The sequence below is a fragment of the Chiloscyllium punctatum genome, chromosome 23, assembly GCF_047496795.1.
Source record: "Chiloscyllium punctatum isolate Juve2018m chromosome 23, sChiPun1.3, whole genome shotgun sequence".
NCBI classification, from domain to species: domain Eukaryota; kingdom Metazoa; phylum Chordata; class Chondrichthyes; order Orectolobiformes; family Hemiscylliidae; genus Chiloscyllium; species Chiloscyllium punctatum.
The window spans coordinates 17,365,395-17,387,851 of record NC_092761.1 but is presented as its reverse complement, the minus strand read 5'-3'; positions in this window follow the sequence as shown (position 1 = coordinate 17,387,851).

Below are 22,457 nucleotides of genomic sequence, written 5' to 3'. Positions count from 1 at the left end.
ACTGCACAAAGTTCGAGATGGGGTCTCACCAAGGTCAAGTAGAGCTGTAATAAAATACCCTTATTCCTGGACTCAAATTCCCCGGAAATGAAGGTCAACACATCATTTACCTTCCTAACGGCTTTCAGTTGCTCCAATAATGCTTTGAGTGACTGGTGTACAGGGAGATCCAGATCCTTTTCAATGTTACATATACTCAATTGGGGGGTCGATGTACATGGGGCAGCGTGCCAGTGCCAATCCCAGTATTGACGTCTGGCTTCAGAATGCACTGCCGTGAATGGACCTCAGAGTTCAGTGAAGAAGTCAACAAAGTATGCACGTTACTATCTTCATCGACCAACATTTCACATCAATTCCTTTTGAAATGCTAGCCTGATATTATATTTTTCCAACCAAAATGTTCAGTGTTACGTCAATCCACATTGCTGTTCATCTGCCACGAATTTGCCCATTTCCTCCACGTGTCTCAATTACCTTTAACTTCTTTACATCCGCCTCATCCAATCAATTCTCAGTTTGCTACCATCAGCAGATTTTGAAACATTCCATTTAGTACCCCAGAGCAGATGTTTAATCTACTTCCTGAATAGATGGGTGCCAAACATCAATTCCAGGATCATCCTGCTCGTAATTGCTTTCCACTCCAAAAAAAAGGAACTGTTTATTCTGACTCACTTTTTCTTTCAGCTCTCTACCATTCTCAACCCATGCCAGTATATTAGATCTCACTGTTGCACACTGTTATGGGCCAGGACAGAACACCTCAAGTCTTTTTAAGGAAGTAGTGCAGACTCAAACTTTGCTTCTTGCCTTAAGCAGGTGTAAGGAAGATATTCCAGGAGTGACGCAGCTTGTTAAGCCACTTAGTTTTAAATAAAACAGAATTTATTTTCAAGGTTACGGAATGAAACACAAACAGAAGAGGATAGCATGCAGAATAACAACCTATCCGAAAACCCAACAGATTATCCTAACTTAATGATGTAAGCAAATTAAATTCATAAGGAGTGGGTACATGGGAAGACCAAGAACCGACTTTCAATTCAGCCTACATAGATGTGGGGCATTACTGTGTGACATGATTAGGGATGACAATACCAAGAGACAGCCAATTAAAAGCCATTTCCATGCTACTAGTTCCACAGTAGGTAGAACTAAAGTGACTTTTCCCAGCTTTTCTCATTTTAAAGTTTTATAAATAAATATTAAAAAATATTAAAAGTTGGCTACTCAGCTAATCGTCCAGGTGAAGCTTTCTGGTCTTCAGTTGCACTTCATTTCTCAACCGAGAATCTGAAATTGGTTGAAAGCCATTGGGTGGTACCGTGGCAAAGTGGTTAGCACTGCTGCCTCACAGCGCCAGGGACCCGAATTCAATTACTGCCTCAGGCAACTGTTTGTGTGGAGTTTGCAAATTCTCCGCGGGTTTCCTGCGGGTGCTCCGGTTTCCTCGCACAGTCCAAAAATGCGCCGGTTAGCTGAATTGGCCATGCTCAATTGCGCAGAGCGAAGGGGTAAATGTAGACAAATGGATCTGGATGGGTTGCTCTTTGGGGGGTTGGTGTGGACTTGTTGGGCCAAAGGGCCTGTTTCCACACTGTAAGTAATCTGTATCTAAATAATCTAAGGTGTTGTTCGAAGTACTTGAAACAATCGCCATAAACACCCCATGGAAAATTCGAAAGGAAAAATCAAACCCAGTTTCTTCCAGGAGAGATATCAGAGAGAGGGGGCGGGGGTATCAGCATGGAACTTCTTCTTTGGCCTGATAGCTTCACAACTGGCTGCCTGCTTTCAGTAAACAGCCAGTCTGTGAAAAATCAGTCCAAACAAATCAAAGCAGAGGGTCTGCGCTGGGAGAACTGGCCACTCAACTTTCATAAGAACAGAAGGACGAGGATCAGGAGTAGGCCATCTGGTCCTTCTAACCCGCTCAGCCATTCTGTAACATCAAGGCTGATCGACTCGTGGACTCATGTCCACTTACCCGCACTCTGACCGTATCCGTTATTTACTTGATTGTTCAAAACATATCTATCTCAGCTCGAAAAACATTTACTGAAGTAGCGTCAACTACTTCACTGGGCAGGGAATTCCATAGAATTACAAGCCTCTGGGTGAAAAGGTTCTTTCTCAATTCAATCCTGAATCTGCTCCCTCTAATATTGAGGTTATTCCATCTTGTCCTAGCTTCACCTGATAGTGGAACCATCCTCTCTACTTTTTTCTGACCTCTTCCCTTCATAATATTGTTTATGTTTCTATAAGATCCTCCCCTCATTCTTCTAAATTCCAATGAATATAATGCTGATCTACTCTGTCTCTGCTCATAAGACAACCCCCTCAACTTCAGATTCACCAGAGTGAATCTCCTCTGCATAACCTCCACTGCCAGTACATTGCTTTGCAAGTAAGGAGGCCAAAACTGCTCACAATACTCCAGGTATGACCTCACCAGCACCCTGTACAGCTGTAACATAACCTTCCTGCTTTTAAATTCAACCCCTTTTGCAATGAAGAACAAAATACCATTTACGTTCCTAATTATTTTATGTACCTGCAGATCAACCTTCTGTGATTCATGCACAAGGACAGCCAGGTCCCTCTGCACAGCAGCATGATGTAACATTTTTACAATTCAAGTAATAATCCTTTTTACTGGTACTCCTAACAAAATAGATTACTTCATATTTATTAACATTGTATTCCATCTGCCAGACCTATACCCATTCATGCAATGGAACTATTTTCCTCTGCAAAGTTTCACAGTACTCTCAAACTTTGCTCTGCCACTCATCTTCGTGCCATCTGCAAACTTTGTCCAACTACGCATGCTCCCAACTCCACATCATCTTTATAAATTGTGAATAATTCCAACCCCAACACTGATCCCTGAGGCACACCACTCAGCACTGATTGCCAGCCAGGATAGCACTCATTTATACCCACTCTTTGCTTCCCGTTAGTCAACCAATCTTTTATCCATGCCAATACTTCAGCCGTAGCGCCATCCATCTTGATCTTATGCAGCAGCCTACTATGTGGCACCCTGTCAAAGCCTTTTTGAAACCTAGATACACCAGATCCACTGCTGCCTCGTTGTCTATCTTGCTCGTAATGTCTTCGTAGATTTCCAAAAGATTGTTAAGCATGATCTGCCCTTTATGCATCCTTGCTACATCTGTGCAATGGGCCGTTTTCTATCAAAATGCCTTGCTATTTCTTCCTTGATAATATTGTCAAGGCATCTTCCCCACTACTCAGATGAAGCTAACTGGTTTATAATTCCCCAACTTTTATCTACCTGCCTTTTTAAACAATGGCGTTCCATTTGCTGTTTTCCAATCTGCTGGGACGACCCCAGAGTTCAGCAAATTGTAGAAAATTACCACAAGTGCACTTGTTATTTCTCCTGCTATCTTTTTAGTACCCTGGGATACATTACATCAGGGCCAGGGGATTCGTCTAACCTTATCTCCATTACTCGATTAGCTTGCCCAATGCTACCTCCTCTGTAATAATGATTGTTCACAAGTCCTCACCTACCTTCATCTCTTTGGTAAAAACAAGGACAGCAGATGCTGGAAACCAGATTCTAGAGTGGTGCTGGTAAAGCACAACAGTTCAGAGCATTCCTGATGAAAGGCTTTTGCTCGAAACGTCGATTTTTCTGCTCCTCAGATGCTGCCCGAACTGCTGTGCTTTACCAACACCACTCGAATCTAGAATCTTAATCTCTTCGTCGATCACTGGCATGTTATTAGTGTTGTTCGCTATGAAGACTGATACAAAATACCTGTTCAATGCCTCAGCCATTTCATCATATCCTGTAACTAAATGCTCCTTCTTATCCTCTCAAGGACCAACATTGAAGTTAGCCACTCATTTTAATTTTATATATTTAGGGAATCATCTGCTATCTGTCTTCATATTCTGTACTAGTTTTTTTTTCGTGTTCTATCTTACTTTTCTTTATAGCTTTTTTCGTGGCTTTCTGTTGATCTTTAATCTTTTCCCAATCTTCTAGGTTCCTGCTGTTCTTGACCACTTTGCATTCCATCTCTATCAATTTCATAGCCTTGCGTATTTGCTTAGACACCCACGGCAGACTGCCCCTTTTCTGAGAGTCTTTCCTTTTCACTGAATATACTTTTACTTAGGACTTGGAAAAAATCCTTTGAAAATCCTCCACTGCTCGTCAACTCTCACCATAAGGTATTTGTTTCCAGTTGACTTTTGCCAAGTCCTCCCTCCATTCTGTTGTAGTCTCCTTCGTTTTAGCACAGGACCCTGGTATTAAATTTTATCTTCACTCTCCATCTGTGTTTTAAATTCAACCATACTGTCATCATTCCTTCCAAGTTGATTCCTAACTAAGAGTTCATTAATTATTCCTGTCTCATTACACAGGACCGGATCTAGCATAGCTCGCTCCTCATTGTACGTGTTTTAATTTTCAACTTGAAAGCATTCCCAAGTTGTCAAACCCAGACTCTTTGGATTCGCTGCTTTTCAGACTGCTATGAAAGAAAAACAAAGACAGCATAACCTTGTTAAAGGAGTAGCATTGTCACAACACTACACTTGGGACATCATCAAAAATGTTTCTGAAAATTCAAATTCACTGCATCTATTGCTTCGCCATAATTTATTTCGCAGTCGGAATCTTCAATATTATTCTCCATTAATAATTTGGTATTGACTTGATCCATGTTCATTACTTTCAAATTAACATAATTCTCAAAGTTCCCTGGCAAAGCGTTCTTTCTAATAGACTCTTGTATTGTCCTGATTGCTTCTCTGGTACTAAGCAGACGGTAATTTCCTGCTGTCTCCCTGCCTCCTTTAGAAATATTGGGATTCCATTTGCTGCTCTCAAATCTGTCAATTCAATCACCTGGAATTTGGAACACGGAAAGCAGAGTATCCATTATTCCCATGGCCACCTTCTTTAGGAATCAGAGATATAGATTATCATTCCATGGGGATTTATCAGATTTCAGTACAAATACTTTCTCCAAAACTGCTTAGTTAGTGATTGATTGTATTTCCTTTCTTTCTCAGTAGACTTCAAATTGTTTGGAAGCATTTTTTTAATATCCTATCATGAAGGCAGAACTGAAGTAAATGCTTCATAGTCTGCCATTTTCCTCTTCTCCATTCGTTGGTTTTGGACTGTAAGGAAGCTACAATCATCTTCTCCAACATTTCACCTTGGTATATTGTACGTTGAGAAGATTTTACATTTCACGCTTGTTAATGTACTCTTCCAAAGTCCATTAGTTGCTGTCTTAAGCTGTTCAATGATTGACCTTCCACAGACATACAATCACAGAAGCATAGACTCTGTACCATCAAAAATACAGCACGATTTATATTATTCCAAATTTCCTACATCAGTCCCATAGCCATGAATGGTATGACACTTCAAGTGCTCGTCCAAATAATTTTTAATGGTTGTGAGATTACCCGTGATAACTGCCCCACCTTCGGAAGTCCATTCCAGATTCCATGACCCTCTGGGTGAAAAACAATCCCCGAATCATCTCTAAACCTCAAATCCTTCCCTTTAAACGTGTGCTCCCCTGTTCTTGGCCATTTGACTAAAAGGAACAGCTACTGTCTATCTACCCTGTCCATGTCCCTCTAATCTTATCCTTCTGAATCACGTCCCCCTCAGCCTTCTCTCATTCAAACTGAACAATCCGAGCTTATTCAGCCTCTCTCCATAGCTGACATGCTCCATCATTGGAAACATCCAGGTGAATCTCTGCACTCCCTCCAGAATAATCACATCCTTCCTGTAATGTGGCTCCCAGAACTCCACATAGTATTCCATATTGGCCTCAACAAAGTGCTACATCGATCTTGTAATCTATGCCTCGATGAGTAAAGGTTATGCCTACTGCTTCCATTGACTTCTTACGTAACCTTTTATTCTCCCACGTCACATTCAGGAATGTGTGGAAAAGCTCCCTATGATCTTTCTTGTGTGCTACAATTCATTGCGTATTCCCCATTTAGTTCCTTCTGCCAAAGTGCATCACCTCAGTTATCAGACTTACATTCCATCTGCCATTGATCCACCCATCTGACCATTCCATCTGTATCTTACTGTCACATAAGACCTTCCTCCTCACTGCCAATCACCCGGTCAATCTTTGTATCAAACACAGACTTACTTATCACACTCCCACTCCCCCTCTACATCCACACCTGCACCATTTATGAATACCACAAGTAATAATGGACACAGCACTGATCACTCTGGTATACCGGGGACACCGGTCTCCAGTAACACAAACAGCCTTCTAACACCACCTGTCTTGTGCAAAATTTTCTTTAACACTGATCTGAAACACACTGGTGTATAGTTCCCTGTTCTATCTCTACAACCCTTCCTATAAAGGGTGTTCTCCAGTCCTCGGACACCTCACCTGTGACCAGATTCTATTTAAAAATTTGCATCAGCGCCTTTCATCCCTTGTCTCCAACAGCAGCCTGAGATGTAACTGATCTGGACTTGGGGTTCGTCCAATTTTATACCAGTCCATCTTCTTGAGTTCTGTATCTGCCTCCTCCTTTTCCCAAGTAAAACAGACGTGAAATTCTCATATAACAATCAATCAGCGTCTCCAGTTTCAAACACAAATTTCCACCTTGATCTCAGACCAAGTCTCCTCAGCAGTCCATTGTGCCATCTGAGGAATTAATCTGGAGAAAGCCCATTCAATATATGTGATCAGTTTATTTTACTTAGATCACGACATCAAAATTGTACAGGTACAGTCTCCTCAAATCTCTGTGTTACTCGTGCAGAATGTCTTTACTTCTAGTAGGAGCAAATCACTGCAGAAGCAAAATCTGCACTGAGACCAACACATGCTATAGATCACAGTGAGTCAGACAGCGTCCGCAAAGAGAGATTAAGTTAACACTTTGAGTCTAGTTGATTCTTCATCTGTATTCGGATTCCCTTTAAATGAAGGCGTTTAAAGGGAGACAGCACTGAAACCTGTGGCACACCAGCGTACTCCGGGCTGCAGTCACACAAACAACCTTCTACCACCACCTATGTTCTCCAATAGTTTCTCCAGTGCTTACCTTCCCCTGTTTGCATATGTTCCTTCCAATACACTTTGCTTTAATGTTTTCTGCTAACTTACTGCGTGTGCTAATTAAAACTCGTCCTGAATATCTGACTGTACCATATTCACTGATTTGCCATTATTTACAAATACAAGAGATATCTTCAAGAAAAACTTTGTAAATTGTAACTTCCCTTTCATAAGTGCAGAACAATTCACTTGAAATTTGCTATTACTTTCTCAGTGTCCAAAAAGATCTTCGTTCCAATAGGTTGAAACAGATTCCCTACTGCGGATAACAACTAACTGGCTTGTAGTCCTTCACTCTCCCACTCCTTCCCTTCGTTAATCATTTGAATGCATTTATAACCGTCTGAAGTGAATACAGAAAAGTACAGTTGTCCCTATTGTAATCAACATGTGTATTGCTGTTTTCTCTGAAATTTCAGTTTGAATTATATCCCGTCTGTCAGACTGATCAATCCTCATCCCAGTTCTGTTTCCAAATACAACTTCATAACTGTATATGAATTATTTTAGTCTTTAGTTACAAAGATCCCGTGGTGACCTGGTATTTCTGGGAGATTTTCTGGAAGTCATCTTTGAAGACAGATGCAATTAACTGTTTCGTCTCCTTGTCATTTTTCTGTTCTCTACAATAAATTATTGTATCCAGACATACGCTGTGTCACATTTGATCTTGATTTCATTTTCCTTTCAAGTACCAACAGGCGCTTTTCGCCAGTATTTACAATTAACAAAGAAAATCACAGAACAGGTACAGGCCCTTCAGTCCTCCAAGCCTGTGTCGATCCAGATCCTCTATCGAAATCTGTCGCCTATTTTCTAAGGATCTGGATACCTCTGCTTTCTCATATTAAATGATGCTATCATCCCCGCCTCTACTACCTCAGCTGGCAACGCATTCCAGCCACCCACCACCCTCTGCGCAAAGAACTTCTCGAGCATATCTCCAATAAAGGTTTCCCCTTTCATCTTGAATTCTTGACCCCGAGTAACTGAGTCCCCCACTCTGGGAATAAGCTTCTTGCTATCCACCCTGTTTACATCTCTCAAGATTCTGTAGACCTCAATCAAGTCCTCCCTCAACCTTCATCTTTCTAATGAAATTAATCCTAATTTACCAAATTTCTCTTTATATGTCGTTCTCACCATAATAGGCAACATTCTGGTGAAAATCTTCTGCCCTCTTTCCAAAGCATTCAGAACCTTTCAGTAATGTGGCAACGAGAACTGTCTGCAGTATTCCGAATGTGACCGAACCAAAGTCATATACAACTGTAATATGGCCTACCTACACTTGTACGCAATAGATTCCAACAGATTCCCTCCTGTTGGTGACGGGTTAACTGGTCTGTGGTTCTCCACTTCTTAAATTGTTAGAATGCAGGAAGGAAGTGTGCTGTATGCCTTCTTGATCATTCTGTCGACCTGCCACTTTCAGCGAACAATGGACCTGAACACCCGGATCTCTCTGCACATCAATTTTCCCCAGGGCTTTTTCCAGTTACTGCACAATTAGTTCTCGAATTGGATCTTCCAAAATGCATCACCTCACATCTTCCTTTTCGCCACCCAACTCTCCAATCTATTTACATTCAGCTGTGTTCTCTGACAGTCCACTCAACTTTCTGCTACTCTACCAATCTTAGTGTCATCTGCAAACTTGCTAATCAGACCACCTATACCTTCCTTCAGATCATGTAGTATATCACAACAAACAGTGGTCCCAGCACGGATCCTGTGAAACACCACACAGAACAATTGTCCATTTTGAGAAACTCCCTTCCATTACTACACTCTGTTTCCTGTTGCCCAGCCAGTTCTCTAATCCTCTAGCTAGTACACCATGGACTTCTGCGACTTCACCTTCTCCATCAGTCTATCTCATCAAACGCCTTACTGAAGTCCATGTACATGACATCTACATCCCTTTCTCCACTATCAACTTTTTCATTCCTCAAAGAATTCTATTACGTTTGCTAAGATGTGACCTTCCCTGCATAAACCATGGAAGGTCTTGTGTGGAGTCCGACTTTTTTTCACCCTGGAGTCATACTGGTTTTATTTCCACTGCAAGACTTTATAAAATGCCACATGATTGGCTGCGTAAAAATTGAATGTTGTTTTGAACAAAATACAATCTATCCACCAAATATAAAACTGCAAACGCAAATTAGCCCCCCAGATTTATAGGTGTGTCTGTGCGAGAGATGCAGAGTGTGTATGTGGCGGGGGGTGGGGGGAGGATGGGGGTGGCGTGCGAGTGAGAGAGAGAGGGTGTGTATGCTTCTTTCCATGTGTGTGAGCGAAAGAGGGTGTGTGTGCGTGTATGTTTAAGGATGAGAGTGAAAGTCTGTGCTACTTTAAGACCAGACAGATTTAGCAGATCCCTTTCCCCACACACACCCAGTCCGTGGTTTCAGAGCGTCCATGCTGTGCAGCCTCTGCTCCATTTGTTGTTCATGTTACAGACACTGATGCTATAACTAAGGTCCCAATGCTCCATCCAGTGTTGGGTCACCAAATCCTCAGGTCTCCATGAACGTCTGAGGTAGCTCACAGCACAACATCCAGCAAACCATCCCCATCCCCATCCCCTCCACTAACTTTTCAATAACAGTAGACAATCAGACTTCCATCCACTAAAAGTGAGATATCTACTCCTTTATAATTATACTTCAGGGTCCTCCTCTTGTTCCTGACCACGTGATCAGCTGAGAGGGACAAACACAGGCGTTCAGTAGACAGGCACAGACCAAATTTTAAAGACATGAGTCAAAGATGCTGAAACTCCCTGTCCAACATGGAGCACAACTTGATACGCACTGGGAAGTGAGCAATAACCCGAAACACAACCCCCTGTCTATGGAGCACCACATGGGACACACCAGCAAGTGAACAACAGCCCAGCACACACACCGCTGTCCAACATGAAGCACGACGTGGGGCACACCGGGAAGTGAACAGCTGCCCTGAATACACACGCACCTCTTCATGAAGCACCTTAAGGCACACACCAGGAAGTGAACAACAGCACAGCACACCCTCCCCTGTCCATGGAGTAACACATGGGACACAACGGGAAGTGAACAATAGCCTGACACACACCATTACATTATTTCTGAAATTCATGATGCCAGCATTCGATACAATACACAACGAAAAACCAAGGCCAGGGAAAGAATAAGATGGACAGAGACATTCACATTAAAGATAGAAACGGAAGGTGTAATATTTTGCTAAGGCAAATTGTGTTAGAACTTATAGGTAGCATCCTGGGAAGTGTTTTCAAACACAGACAGGTACATACAAATTAAAGAAGCCCTGCAGTGTGGAACCAGGCCATTTGGCCCACCGAGCCCACAATGACCCTCCTGATAACATCCCGAGCAACAAACTGAAACGTTACCCCGGTAACTCTAAATTTTCCACAGACAATCCAACGAACCTGCACATCCCTGGATACAGTGGAACAATTTATTGAGGTCACTGAATCTAACCTGGACATTTTTGGCTGTGAGAGGAAAACCAAACACCCAGAGGAAACTCACGCACACACAAGGAGAGCGTGCAAACACCACACAGAATGTCACCAAAGGGTGGAATCGAACACAGGTAATTGATGCTGTAAGGCCGTATTGCTATCCACTGTGACACTCAATGACCAGCTGCGCGAGAAACTGCATCCTCCCACTTACTCTGAATCTGTCACATCTGTTCAAATGATGCCGAATTCCAATGTGGTGCTTCCAACAAGCCTTCCTTTACCTCCACAGGGCCTTAAGCTGTGACTGACACACTGCCTGATCTTTGCCCTCACCCCTTCCCCTCTTCCCAGATCAAGTTGTTCATTAATACTGCAACATGCAAGATAATTGCTGATCTAAAATAAAACAAAGAGCTGCATATACTAGAGATCAAACACAAAAGCTGTTCTGATGAAGAAATCCCAAATTAAAAATGTTGACTCACTCTCTTCCTACAGAGGATTAGGAAAAAGTGAATTCTGAAGTAAATTCATGATGAAAGGCTGATGACCGAAACATAGACTTTCCTGCTCCTTGGATGTGCCCTAACCTGCTATGCTATTCGAGGGTCAAACTTCCGACTTTCTTCCTTCAAATAGTACCAGACCCGTCGGGTTTTGCCTGCAAACGCTTGTATATCTAATCTCCTGTTTAGAACGTACATTTTTTCCCTGCAGTATTGACTTCCATACACATCTCCCACCAGTATTTGCTGGTACTTCTTGTTTATAATCTCTAGTCAAAATGTTTCTGTGTAATCTGATTGCTGGGGTGAGATGAATGGTAGATTCAGCGAGATCTTTCCTGAAGCCTTCCTTGACATCACAAAACCTCGCTGCACTTTGTTCGAACAATATATGAATTGGAAAGACAGAGAAGAATATGGGCCAAGTGCAGGGAATTGCGGTTAATGTGGACGGACATTTTGATTGGTATGGACCAGTTTTGGCTGAAGGTCCTGTCTCCGTGCATGACTGTAAATGAAAGTGGTTTTGGGTATAGACAGAGAGGGTGAGATTGAGCAACAATATCATGGAAGGATGTGCTCACATGTTTCAGAATGCTGAGATATAGACATTTCGATAGCATCCAGTAAAATACGCCAGTATTACCAGGAATGATGGTGAACAGAATATAGGTGTGAGTTCAGATGATGGAGAGTTTTGGATGAGGATTTGTTCTGCAGCTCTGTAAATGTGAATGGGGTCAGCAGAGTGTTCAACTTATCCGTCTGAATCTAACAATAATTTATCTTTGAGTGATTTCCATTGAGTGTGACAGGGGGATTCTTTGCACGAGGCCAAACTAGTTTTCTGGTGCTATCTTACCGAACTCACCTCATTAACTACCCACCCTAACCCATGTTGTCACTCTCATTCAATGTTAACCCGATTCTTCCACCCACTTTGGCTGGAGGTACCCACTATCTCCCAGATGCCACTGGATATTCCATTATTGCTGGCACTCGTGCCATCTTTAAAAGGACAATGGGCACTCGATTGAGCTTTCCTCAGTTTGGAGCTGTCATGTACGTTTTACCCAGAGCATAGCAGATAAGGGTCAATTACCCGACGTTTTGGCAACAGAGTCACAGATATCCTGGCGGATGGTTTAGTACATCTCTTCCCTAGTACCACCAGACCCACCAAGCATGATCTGAGCTCACCACCCAGCTCAGTGCAGTATCTGAGATCAGTAGCAATGACCAGCACTTCAGGACAAACATCGATAACATTCCCAACTCTGTGAGGATAAGGGGCATCGTATGCTGTTGGTCCCTCACACTCAATGTATGTCTGTTCCAGCACCGACATCCGAACAAGGCTCATGCTCCACCACTCTCACTCTTGCATACAGCACGCCCCCGCCCCCCCCCCCCCCACCCCCCGTGTCTCTTTCCTTTGTAATATCTCCACAGATTGTAGAATTCTCCAGAGAATGTTGATTATGGAATGCTCTAGATAATATTCCAAATAATTCCCAGTTTCAGGAAAATGACAGTGCCCCAGTGTGTAAAACATGAGGTGAAGGAACAGTGTTTTTTTTTAAAATCATATGCAATTAAAATTCACATTGAGTCCATTTCGCCCTTCAAATGTGCTGTACCATTTAATAAGATGGGTGGTGATCTGACTGTCTCCTGAGCTTCACGTTGCAGGAACTTTCAATCATTCAGCCCCCTGGTTTCCTGTCACAACCAGACGACACTCACGCACTTTCTACCCTGGGTTTGTTCAAGCATGTGTTCGGGAGGCATTTCCCATGGGGACCAACCCTCCAAAAAATATGCTCCATCAGCTTTTTACTTTCATACAATGGTTAGTATGCTTCACACAGACCAATCAAAAATGTATTCATATTTTATAGTTATCGACATCCAATCACAATTAGTAATTCCGGTTATTTCACTTGGTTCAACTTATTCAACCAAAGATAGCATCCAATCAACTCTCTCGTTATAACGTACAATTTCCAGCGGAGATTTTTCCCCCTCAGCAACTATCTTGACCGTTATCTGAATTGTACCTTTTTTTCCCTTCTTATCAAAGTTTATATTTTACATTGACTTTGGCTATTTCTATTTATAGCAGTTACACAGTCTCGCAATCTGTTGGCTGGATGGATGGCTTGTGATGCAGAGGAAAGCCAACAGCGCAGGTTCAGTTCCCCACACAGACAGAGGTTGCTACGAAGGGCACACCCTCTCAACATCATCCTGTCACCCGAGGTGTGATGACCCTTAAGATAAATCATAATTTGTATTCTATCCATGTTAACATTTTAATTTTTTAAAAAAATATTTTTATTCAGAGAAAATTAGTTTAATGCTTCAATGAACAAATCAGTCCCCAACTCAAAAAGCAATGCAAATTGAACACAATTACACCCATGTGCATGTATATAAGAAAAGGTAAATCAACGGGCCGAAGAAAAATAAAAAATAAAAAACGAATACTGGAACTCATTATAACAAAACTATAGCTCTCAACCTTCAAGAGCGTTAATTAATACACGTTCATTTGTTCGTAATTCTTCCTCTCTGGACATTAGATTCATTAGTCAATTTCGTCATAGCTATATTAGCCTGTACCTTGGTAATTCAAAAAGGGCTGTCATGTCGAATAAAAATCCTCTATTGTATGGTGCAAAATACCTTTTAAAAAGTCCAAAGGGCTATGCTCCATGACAAGGTTACGACAAACCAATAGACCCAGGGGGTTTTCAGACACCCAACTCAACAGAACTTTTTTTTTCTGAACTCAGAGAGTGAGGGTATTGAAGTATTTTTTCCTATGCACATCTGAGTAAGGTAGACTGGGCAGGCCCAGGAAAAGGGAAACCTGAACCATCTCCAATTCTGTCCGCAATATCCTGTCCATCGCAGAGAACACACCGCTCCTATAGCGCTGGTGGATGGTCAACAAGCAATGAGTAAGAGTGTCCATAGTCATTTTGTATTTAAGACATACTCCCACTTGAATTTTGAGAGAGTGTCTGGGGCCAGATAGACTCTATGATGAATCTTCAACTTCAGGGCAAAAGTCTTCTTACAGATTGAAATACTTCTTGTATTTTCACAAATATCCTCCCCTGTGTCCGAAGAGATCTGAACCCCCAAAATTGTTTGCAAACCTCATAAAGGCACAAAGTCTCGTCTAAGGGGTCACTCTGCAACAAATGGTAAAGGGTACTGACAGAGAGTGTGTTCTTAGCAATAAGCACCCTCTTTTCTGTATCGGATCTGTACGGGTCTATTAAAAGCGTGGTTCTTTTCTGAATAACATCTCTGATTTCATAAAAAGAAAACAGAACAGATCTCTACTCGGTAGTCATTAGTTACGACTTATTTTGATCAAAGGACATCATTGTTTCTCCCTCAGATAAATCATCCAAGCAAGATAAACCAACTGGTTGTCCATAGTTTAAACATGGAATCCAGTATTCCCCGTCGGAAACATGGTACACCACGTTTTGGGGTAAGAAATGGGGTTTGGCTATATTGCCCTCGATCGGACACATTACAGTCGCTACTTTAAAATTATTGATATTTATTGGGAAATGGTAATACTTCGTAACTGTCCTCATTTTGTCTATGAGTAGCAGACTACTAAGGCAGTACTTTGCCTTGACAATGGAAGGATAAATAGTTTCCATCCTCAATGTGAGGGACTCAGACAGAATTTTGAAATCAATATTTCGAAGTGAGATAGGCCGATAGGAAGCACAATCTTTCGGTGTCTTCCTTTTCTTCAGAATAAGAGAGATATGAGCCTCTCTTAAGGATGGTGGGATGCAGTCGTGACTGTGTGAGTGACGAACATAGTGAGCATCGGCTCTGACAACAGGTTTATAAATTCCTCATAAAACACACGTGGACATCTGTCAGGACCGGGCGCCTTTCCGCCTCGAAGCTGCTTTACACCCTCCAGCACTGACAGTGGTGAATGAAGGCAAGACTCTTATTCGGGGGTTACCCCTGGAAGGTCCAAGTTCTTGAAGAATTATTCCAGCTTAATCCATCTATCCTCATAATGCTCAATCTGATATAATTCAGAGTAAAATCTCCGAAATGCTGTTTTAATTTTTATGGGATCGCAGGAAAGGGTCCCAGTACCTTCCCTAATTGAGGTAATGGCATTGGGGCTCTCTTTTTCATCGCAAGATAGGCTAACTTCTTGCCCGGTTTTGTTTTGCAAAAGTAAGTTCGTGCTTGGCTGTCTGTGTGAGCATGGAATTCACTGCAAACCGAAGCATTGTGATCCTCTACAGCCGAGCCACCGAGGGTCTATCACAGTGTGCCCTCTCGGCTGCCTTCAACAGTGCCTGGAGCAAGCGTTCCTGCTCCAGCTTCTGCCGCATCCTAAGGAATTGTTCCTTTGGCATAAGCCTTAGCAATTCCCATAGAATGGGTGTGTTACTGGTTGAATCTGAATTAATGGCTAAGAAAGATCTGAATTCATTACAGAAATACTCAATGTACTTAATATCCTTAAGAATAAAGGGATTAGCCAGTGTCTTGAACCTGCTATATTTCCCTTGATCTTAACCAATAAGTATGCAGCTGCATGGTCAGCAATGGTAATATTCCCAATTGTCCAGAACACCACTGAATTGAAGATTGCTGCAAGGTGAGGAAGACATCAACACTAGTGTGGCATTTCTACGGGTTAAAGAAGAAAATAAAATCCCTGTTTATGAGGTGGATCTGCCTCCATACATCCACCAGCCCCAGTTCCACACAAATATCCACTAATTGCTTAGATTGGAAAGATGGTGCTTGGAGCCTTTGGGCATACTGTCCACTGTGGGTGCAAAATACAATTGAAATCTCCTCCTACGATAATGTGCGACGAAGAAAGGTTACTTAATTTGGAAAAAGCATCTATCAGGAATTTCCGGCAGTGAACCGGGGGCAATAAACATTCAAACTACTGCTTTGTTCCCCATATATCTTTGAGGGTTATAATCCTCCCGTGGGTATCTAATACAATCTACTAATTTAAATGAAAGATTCTTCCTCACCAGTATGGTTTCTCTCTTATTCCTAGTGTTAAAAGATGAGAAATAAACCCGATCAAACCCACCTTGCTTTAATGTCAAATGTTCCTTGTCATCAAAGTGCATCTCTGCAATACGACAATATCCACCCTCTCCTTTTTCTTAACTGGCGAATGGCTCCCCTTAATGTTCTAGATACACCATTTAAGCACGACATTTGCCATTATACACTGAAACAATATTTGAAATCCAGAGAGGAAGAACTCGAATTACAAATCGCTGAGCACCAATGAAAACAGAATCATAGAGCCTAAAAAAAACATACAACCTAAAGCTACTACAACTAATAAGCTCTCAAAACGTTCCAAAACTAAATACATACAAATACAAAAAAAGATACAAAGTGCCAATGGCACTCAGGAGGGGCATTTACCCCCCGTCGACTGGGAGCATTTTCACGTCACAAATCTCTATCTTCTGCCCCATTATCAATACTGCATCCAGGGCAATTAATCACAAACATCGGGACTGAACTGCGCTTAGGTAGGCATTCAGTCATCACGATCACCTTCATAACTCCGTCCAGCTTGAGCCCAACCCAACACACAAACTAAGCAAGAGAAAAACGAGCATTAATACTAATGAAGGAGTTAAAAGTATGCACTCTATCCAGCCACGTCTATAATTTAACACTGCTTAATACCAGAAACTGCCATCAAACTTTCTTTTAAAAAAGAGAAACAAGGCTATCGCTTTCCATTAACGCATCCAGCCTACTTTAAAGTGCCCAAAAAGTTTTCACAACCTCTGGAGAGTTAGTGGATCTATTGAAAGATCCACTAGTGCATACGGAGCACCGCTGAGTTCATTAAGGAATACTGAATCTCAAGTTCCCTTAATCTTCTCTTGTTATCATCGAAAGATTTTATTTTCTGAATCACTGCCGCTGAAAAGACCTGGAAGAACATAATCCTGGAGCCCTCTTCGGGTCTCTTCCCTGTGTTCTGGAGGCTTCCCTAAGTCTTTGTTTGTCCTTGCAACAATGTAATAGCACAAGGACAGGGTGAGGGCGTTGGTCTGAGTATGACCTGCGCATCGTAACCCGATGAACTGTCTCACTCTTCACCCGTCCCTCTTCAGCTTTGTTGTGAAGGAATCTTTGCAACCAGTTCTCGCAAAAAAAACTCACTGACTGATCACCCTATGTCCGGTCCACCAGACCGATTATGTGAACATTCTTCATCCTGTCCCTGTTCTCGAGGACGTCACCTTGTTCAGCTAAGTTACGGACCTGTTTTTCAAGGGTGAGGATCCGCTCCTTACAGGAATTGATCACAGTCTCTGCCCCTACAGTTTGGCTCTCGACCTCATCCGTTCTGTTTCCAAGGCTTTCAAGTTGCTGTTCATGTTTTTGGAGCACTGCTGAGAGTGGTTCTATCCTCCCGCTGAATTTGTCTTCAATCATGGTTTCAGTCATTTCCCGTAACTTGGTGAACTCGGTGACCAAGTCCTGGTGAGTAACTCGGTCCATTGAACGAACAGAGGGTGTTACAGGTGCGGCCACAGACATGCTGAAAGCTTCTGACGGGTGCGCTGCGTGTTGGGACTTACTCGATCCTTTCCCATATTTTGTCATTTCCACTTGACAAAATGGCATTAGTGAGGATTCTGTAGCTCTTGTAGTGTTCAATTGTAAGTAAATGACTGTGGTGGGGTGGGGTAGAGCATTATTGTGGTACAGAGATCAGCAAAGCTGACCTTTCAGATCGCTGCCATTTTGTTTTCCCGGTAAAACCTTATTGATGTTATCATTTCATTTAATTCCTGGATATTCTGAAGCCGTGCCATTCAGTACCACTGTCTACATTTTCCCCAACACTGCACATTGCTGCCCTCTCTCGATAATCCTTGACTCATCTGTGATTCATGAACCTTGCCTCAAAAATACTCAATATCTCTGCCTCGAATGGTCTGCAGGGAAGAGTGTTCCAAAGACTCACTACACCCTGAGAAAACAAAAATAAACTGTCTAATCGGTAATTTAGCATGGCCAATCAAACTAAGCTGCACATCTTTGAACTGTGGGAGGAAACTGGAGAACTGGGAAGAAACCCACACAGACACGGGAAGAATGTTCAAACTCCACATAGAGTGTTGGACGAGGTTGGAATTGAGCTGAGCTCCTTGCTGATATGACGTAGCAGTGTTTACCACAAATCTATCACGCTGCTCCGTTAGCCCTATTAGTTACCTGCGGCTGACGAAAGAAATCTGCCTGACTTGTTCCTATCACTGAACCTGAACCCGTCTGAGACCTTTATCATCGGTCATATCACCGACCCGGTTACATTTAAAATTTGTTGTGAACAATGGAGTAGTGGGACGAGAAAAGGAAACAGTGACACCCTCCAACATCAGTCAGAACCGGAGTGAGGAAAAATTCACAAAGTCGGATTTCACTCAAGTGGATATTCCCCTTCCCAGAAGTTTGGGATGGCTGAATCATTATATTATATCGAGGCTGGCTTTGTCTGATTTTCCATAGACAGGTGAATCAGGGATAATGGTGCATGGAGAGAAAAGTGCAGCTGGGACCACAATGAGATGAGCCATGACCTTATTTACTGGTGGGGTAGTGTCAAAGGTTCGTTCAGCCCACTCGTGTCCCTCAGCCCTATGTTCTGATGTTCCATTCCTCCCTTCGGACCTGCTACAAACAGGCAGATCGAAGCCACGCTGATGGTTAGGTGTAGTTTCGGAAATGCACTTGGAAATTCTAGGCTTAGGTCATAAAGTGGCCCCCAGCCGCAATCCTTTTTTCCATGCTTCCTCACTCTGTAACTTCTGCTCTGGAATTGCTTTAAATGCAGATCCCATATCCCATCCAGGATTAACTCAGGCAAATTTTCTCCTCTCCCGAATGCAACATTGTACAACACGACTTCCAGGAAAATAACCAATTACTTTCCAAAAGCATGACATAAAAGACTAAGAAGTAGGAACATGAGACGGCTATTCGGCCCCTCAAGACTGAATTCTCATTCAATAAGAACATGGCTGATCTACTTCCGAGCTCAACTCCACTTTCCTACCCAATTCCTTGTATCCCTCCACAACTCTCTGGGTTAGGGAATTCCAGACATTCACTACCTTCTGAGAGAATGCTTCATTTTTCACCTCAGATTGAAATCAATGTTTCTTATTCGGTATCTACCACCTCGAGTTCGAGACTCAGGGGAAACACCTTCTCAGCTGCTACCTTGTCAAGCCCCCTCTGTATCTTGTACATTTCAGTAATATCACCCTCATTCATTTCAACCACAATGAATAATCGCCTCACCATTTTAAATGTATTCAATAATTCAACGCTTTCATCCCAGGAAGCCGCCTCATGAACCAACCTAGTTACTTGCTGCATCAGCATGCTGACGTTACGTTTCATACTCAGGAACACTCCAATCCCTTTGTACTACTCCTTTTTTGGGAGTCCTCTTCATTAAATAGCAGCCTGCATTTTGGTTCGCAAAGTGATCCACTAACTCCAATGTATATTGCACTCAGCTCCCACCGTCAGGCTATCAGTATAGATTGTACATAACTGATGCCATCGGCCTGATATTTGTGGTAATCCAGTAGATACACCTTTATCATAAAGATCCATTAATCCTGACACTCCGATTTCTATGTGTTAAGCAACCATTATCCCATGCAAATATATTATTCATCATACTACAAGCCTCTGTCTTGTGTCAGAACGTTTATTTTGTGATACCTTGTGAAAACTTTCTGGAAAGTCTCATGTTAACCAGTGCCCTTTATCAAATCTGCTTGTCACTTTCTCAGGAATTCCTGATGAACGGCTCCTGCCCGAAACATTGATTTTCCTGCTCCTTGGATGCTGCCTGCCTTGCTGTGCTTTTCCAGCATGACTCTAATCTTGACCTTCTCAGGGATCTCCAAAAAAGAATTTGTATGTTGTGACAGAGCAAAAATAGTTTCCCCTTCACAAAACCATGCCAACTCTGCATTAAGCTTTTCTAACTGCCCTGCAATTCCTTCCTTAATAACAAGCTCTAGCAGATTCCCACCAATAATGGTTAGGCTAAATTGTTCCTGCGTTCTGTCTCATTCCTTTCTTCAAGATAGGCACCACATTGGAGGATCTCCAGTTTCAATGGAACACTCCTGTAATCCAAAGAGTTATGAAATATTTCACACAATGTCACTAGTCACTCTGTGACTACTTCTTTTAAAATTAACTATGAATTACTGCTGACCTGCCTACCCTTATTCTTACCTGTTAGGTAAATACCTTGTACCTTTTGTTAGAGACAGTTCAATAACTTCCCTCCTGTTACCATTTTGTTTATACCATTGACATTCTTACACTACTTTCCTCATGAGGAGTGATTTAAATTACTACTGTAAATTACCTGCCTGTTCCCTTTGGCCAGTTCTCCAGTCACACCCCCCTAATGGCCTCAATGTACTTTCCTCACTTCACTTCCCCCTCAGCTCACACACACATCTTCAAGCTTTTTTTATGTTGACAGAAAAGCTCATGATGCTTGTTTTTATATTTCTTACCAATTTATTACATCATATCTTTTCATACATTTTCGTCAATTTCTACATTCATACAGTTATATCGTGCACGAACAGACCCTTTGGTCCAACATGTCCATGCTGACCAGGTTTTCTAAATTATAATAATCCCATCTGCTTGCACTTGGCACATATGCCTCTAAACGTTTCCCATTCATATGTTGGTCTAAATGTCTTTGAAATATGTACTTGCATCTCCCACTGTTTTTCTGGCAGTTCATTCCATACATACATCACACTCTGTGTAAAAAAAGTTGTCCCTTTGTCCCTTTCAAGTTTCCCCCCTTCCACCTTAAAGCTATGCATCTGTGTTTGAACTCCCCGATCCAACATAAAAGACCTTCGCTATTCACTCTACCCATGCCTCCCATGATATTATAAACTTCTAGAATGCCACTCCTCAAACTCATACACTCCATCTGATACTAACTTCAAGATCAAACGTTTAACGATAAGCACTGCAAATTTGAAAGAATATTAAAAATGACAGGTGTAGAAAACAGCCCAATCTTCATACTGTTAGTTTTGCTCTATGTTACAAAACTAAGGCAGCATGAAACTCTTACTCGTGCTAATAAGAGGTCAAGCATCTGAATTCCATAGTGTGAAGGCAGTGATGATGTATACTGTGAAAACGTATAGATCGAGATCTATATAATACAACATTCTCTCTCCTGTTCTCCCTATGGCCTTGTGTGGTTGTGTCATCTTTATCTTACACTCAACGAGAGAGAACCCCTTTCCCCCATTCACATCTTAATTGAAAACCATTTTGCATCATCTTCTCGTTCACCACTGCTAACAGCCCGTTTATCTTTTGCCACGCCCTCTTCTCCAAGTCACCCATCCCCCATCTCCATCAAGGGATTAAAAAGCCAACCCTTTTCAGTTCAGAACAAGTCACATTGTTCTTGTTATGCGAACTCTGTTTCTCTGTCTCTGCAGATGCTGCCAGACCTGCTGAGGTTCTTCAGAAACGAATAGGCACAGCACAAATTTTGAATGAAACAAATAACTATGGATACTGGAAATAAATATAAACTAAATGCAAAAATTGCTGAATAAACTGCGGGCTTTGTAGAGGGCCACTGGACTCGAAAGATTAACTCTGCATTCACTACAAAAGATGCCACCAGAGCTGCTTTGTTTCTTCAGGAATTTCTGTTTTTGAACAAGTTCCAATGACGTGTTTGAAAGCTGCTCAAACGCCCTGTCCAACACGGAGCGCCCTACACTGGGAACTGAAGTCCACACATTCATTCGCTCAGAAACTGCAGAAGGCTGATATCACGGACACCACAGAGCTCTTACTCATGGTCAGGGAGAAAACCAGAGGGAAACACATTCAATTCAAACGTAGATGGCATGACGAGCAAGGAAAAGATTCAGATGAATATGTTGAAGGGTTTGAGTAATGTAACAAATTGGAAGCATGGAACCAAGGAGAACCATCAGCAGAATGAGAATATGAAAATGGAAATATTACTGCATCAGAAACCAGGTGCGGTCACTGAGTACACGGCTGATGGGTGACTGGGTCTCGATGTTAACTGGGGGACAGACAGTAGAATTGAATTGCTGATATTACAGCTCAAACTGGGCTTTCATGTGATGCTGTAGACAACAGCAGCAACAGAAGCAGGATTGTATTCAAACATAATCTGTAACATTTTCCCCAGGATATTCCATCAGTCTACCATTATCATCAAGC